Genomic DNA, 4,539 nt, shown 5'->3' with positions numbered 1-4,539 from the left:
TAAATCTCGAACTTAGATATATAAAATTCAGAACCTCCACATTTTTCGATTAAACCAAGATCTCATCTACTTAAATTTTCAATGTTTAAAGCTATGAACGACACATAATACAAATCTCATTCAGTAATATAAGCAAACCTCATTTCATTGTGATATATTATTATCATGTTTATGTAATATGAGAATATTTTAATGGTATATCTTAGAAGTGAAAGACGTATATATTAATCTATATAATATATATACATATATAAAAGCATGAGTTTGAAAAAAAAATTGAACTGATTAATATAATCTTTATTATTTATTATATTATTAAATTTCTCATTTAATTTTTTTTTAATTTTATAAGTTTTATCACTTTTAAAAAGAAAGAATTTTTTGACTAAAAGATTCGACTGGAATTTTATTAATAAAATAAACAAGCTAAACAGAAATGGGTTAAATCCATAAGTAAGGGCCCTAATAAAATACAAAGCCTGCACATATAGCAAAGCCGGCCTAATAAAAATAAATGGTCCACGAATCCGAAAAATTAAAAAACAAAATAGGAAACCTAATAAGTCTTGTCCAGTCAAATCGACAGCTGGATCTTCGGTGTGTTGTCTTTTCACGCCCTCTCCAACATTATGACAGTAGCAGTTTCCAAGGGAAGCAATTAATTTTTCCTATTACCTCTTCGAAACGATCATTCATCTTCATTTTCTTTCAATCCGGTTCTCTAGGTCTCCATTTCTCCGACGCTTGGCGAGCTAAATCTAGAAGTCGTCTTACCAGGTAATGGCTATCTCCTCTCTTTAGCGCCTCTTTTTCCAGAGTATGAGCATAGAAATTTTCTGTGTTGGGTATGAAATGAAACTTTATCTCTTGAAATCTGCCTTTCTTATGCTGGATATCTCTGATGATCGCACCGATGTTCGATTTGTCTATCTCTGTGTTCTGGTATTTTTTAATTACAGTCTTTGAATCTCCCAAAATTTCCTGTTTGTTAAGACCCATGAATAACCCTAACTTGACTGATTGTAACCTTGCATGCGCTTCTGCCACAAATGAATTTGCGATTTCGAAGTGGATGGTCATCTTTGATGCTAGAATTCTTCCTTCCTCGTCTCGTACTAATAGTCCTGAGGCCGATCTGAAGGCTTGTTGGTCAAAGGCCACATCAAAGTAAATTGTAATGGCCTAAATTCAAGGTTATCGGAATAGTGGTTTCGTAACCACAAATCCGATTTAAAGAGAAATTTATTTTAATATTTTTGCATGAAAATTGATATGATAGGAAAATCGTATTAAAATATTGATAAAATTTTTTTACCGATTTAGTGGTTAGTTAGAAAAAGAAATTATTGAAGAAATTGAGTAAAATAAGGTATAAGGATCTCTATCTTGTAAGACCGAGTCGAAAATAATTTTATAAATATTTATAAAATGTTAGTAATGTGGTATTAAAATTTCGTTAGGAAATTTTAATGTTTGAGTAGTCAATTAAATGAAAAGGACTAAATTGTAATAGGTGTAAAAGTTGCTAAAATAATTAAATAGCTTAAGAGTCTAATGAGAAAGGATTTAAAAGAAAATTAAACCAAAATTTATTTGGGCTGGACGGCAAGGGCATGAAATCAGCAGGAAAATTTATAAATTAAGGAAAAAATTGGAATATTGCAAAATTAACTAAATAAAGCTTGGACTAAATAGGAAATATCTAGATTTCTCTTCATTTCTCTTCAATTCCAGCAGCTAAAAACGCCATAGGAGGGTTCTATAAGCTGTTATTCCATAATTTTTTCACCAAGTAAGTTAATCCTTGCTTTTTTCTTGTAATTTTTGTGTTTCTAAGACTTTTACAACTAGGTCTTACTATTAAATTCATTAGTTTTTGATTTCATGGATGAAATTTAAAGTCACCATGGTTGAGTGATGTAATTTTATGATGAAATAGAATGAAATTAAAGCTTTAATTTGTTTATTATATGATTTTATTAGGTAATTTCAATAGAAATTGATTTTTAGGACCTAATTGTGAAAATGTTTGGAATTAAAGTCTATTCCTGAAATTTTGATTCCGAAAGGTTGTAAACTAGTTTAAGGTGATAGAATAAAGTGTTAATTGAGAAAAATCAGCTCAATTGAGAGGCTAATTGAGTAGGGACGAAATTGTTATTTATTAAAAGCTTAGGGGAAAAATGGTAATAAACAGCTTGCACTAAAATAATATTGGACAGCAACAGTAGACTAAATTTGAAAAATCACCATAAATTGTAGGAATAAAATTATAAGATGAAAAAAATATGAAATTAAAGCTTATTGAGTCTAGTTTCTCATAAAAGAAATGCTGTAAGCAATGGATTTATAAATTTTGAGATATAATAAAATTTGTAAGACAAGGTCAGAATGAATTCGAGTTCCCCTGTTTTGAATTTGAAAAATCATAAAAAATTGAATAAAAATAATTAGGGGCCTAAATTTATATGTCTAGAATCCTTAATAAGTTTATTTTTAAGAGAAATAAATGGGAACATCATCTAAATTCTGTATGAAGAGATAATTAATTTTTAGTGAAAAAGGGTCAGAACTATCAAACAGCAGAACAGGGGTGACTTTAAAGAATAAACTGTACTTATTGGCTAAACTAAAAATTCTGAAAATTTTATGTAAGAAAATATATGAGTCTAGTTTCAGGGAAATTAACAGATCTTAATTTGGAGTTCTGTAGCTCGAGTTATAAATAATTTAGTGACTATGACTCAAATAGACAGCTTTGAATAAACTATAAATAATAATGAAATTATAGAAATTGTTGCATATGAATATGAAATGTATTAAATTGATAATTAAATTTATTTATTTAGATCCAGAATATTCAAATAAGAAGCTAGATCGAGGAAAGGAAAAAGTTCAGGATTAATAGATTTTTGTACACGAACAAGTATCAAGGTAAGTTCGTGTAACTTGAATTTTATTCTTAAATGCTTGAAATGTATGTTATTGATGTGAATATGATTTGAATGTTCATTGTATGAAAATTGATGAAACATTGATATATTTGATAAAAATCGGAAGAAATCCCTGTTGGATGGAAGGAAAATTCGATGAATCTCTAAGAAGGAATTGACGGTAAAAAGGATCTAGCCCGGACGGGTGATCCTATCCTGATATAGCCCTCCCGAAAAATGTGAAAAATGGATTTAGCCTGGACGGGTAATCCAAATTAGGGTCTGAATTTAGCCTGGACTGGTAATTCAGATCCAAGCTCATTAGAGTAATTGTCGTTGCAGGGGATTTAGCCTGGACTGGTAATCCCGACAATACTCTATGAGTTTATATTACAGGGGATTTAGCCTGGACTGGTAATCCCGCTGTAAAGATGAGGTTCGCGGGAGTGTGCTCTCTGAAATGGAAATGTGCACACATAAATATGAATTGACGGACCCTAAAATTGTACACTAAAAGTGTACTTCTGAAAAATCCATCGAAATTTCGAGAAATTCAACAGGATAAATATGGAAAAATAACAAGGGAATGGAAATCATGGTATTAATGAGCTCATCAATCATGGTATATATTATTGGTTAATGGAAATTATTGTACTAACTTGAATGTTGAGTTTGTGCATATTAGGGTAATAATGCATTGAATGGATTTATGAATGTTTATTGTATTGTATTGAAAATATTAGGTAAGTATAATTCTTGTTACAAGAGTTTACTAAGGACAAAGTGCTTACCCTGTTTCATTTTTCCCTATTTTGTAGTGTTAAGAGCTCGGAGGTCGGATTTGGTCGGAGACACATCACACTATCAACCTCAGGATTTCAGTATATAAAGAAACTTTGTTTTGGAAATCAATGGCATGTATAAGCTAATAAAGTAAATGTTAACGTGAAATGAATAAAAAGTTAGCCATTAGTATGGTTAACAAACCTGGTTTTGGGTATGTGATGACGTTATCTTATAAATATGCATGGATTTATCTTTAAAATATGTTGAATTAGTTTGGTTGATGTGGATTGGTCTCGATTTAATATTGCAGGGAATGTTAGATACTTATAAAGGGGATATATTGAATATAAAAAAAAATCGTAAACTTCGGTAATAGCTGGTACCCTATTCCGGCAATGAATACGGGTAGGGGGTATTACATAAATTGTGCTCCTGATCTTCTTTTCTGTACAACACCTCCACTAGACTGAACAATAAGTCTCTTCTCTTTGATCCTGTTCAACTCAGAAATATAACTGTAAGTTTGTTTCGCAATGTCCCTCCCTGACACATTTATTTTATCATATATTAACCGATTCATGTTAAACCAAACTAGCCAAAGTCCGTAGCAAAAATAGCGAATCTGTTTAGTCATTCCCTGGCTAAAAACCCATGTAAGCCATTCCCACATATTCTGGTAATTACGATTAAGTACCCATGAGAGCTTTAAATGATTCCAAACCTCTCTTGTCGTAGGACACTAATGAAAAATATGGTAATTGTCTTCCTCATTTTGTCAGCATCGAGGGCAAAAAGCGTTATCTATTGCTTTCTTCTGCTT

At 30.9% G+C, this 4,539-nt stretch overlaps 1 long non-coding RNA gene across 2 annotated transcripts; it reads left to right on the top strand.

Annotated features, from left to right (window-relative positions):
* The first annotated feature begins 503 nt into the window (after positions 1 to 503).
* On the top strand, positions 504 to 4,092 carry LOC121228260 (uncharacterized). 2 transcript variants are annotated; one of them, XR_005925799.1, is made up of 2 exons: positions 504 to 777; positions 3,752 to 4,092. It is a non-coding gene; the product is annotated as an uncharacterized lncRNA (long non-coding RNA). The 2 variants fall into 2 exon arrangements; XR_005925800.1 differs by having other exon boundaries at positions 2,850 to 4,092.
* The last annotated feature ends 447 nt before the right edge of the window (positions 4,093 to 4,539 follow it).

This window comes from Gossypium hirsutum, chromosome A04, assembly GCF_007990345.1.
Source record: "Gossypium hirsutum isolate 1008001.06 chromosome A04, Gossypium_hirsutum_v2.1, whole genome shotgun sequence".
NCBI lineage: Eukaryota > Viridiplantae > Streptophyta > Magnoliopsida > Malvales > Malvaceae > Gossypium > Gossypium hirsutum.
This window is presented reverse-complemented; position numbering and strand designations above follow the sequence as displayed.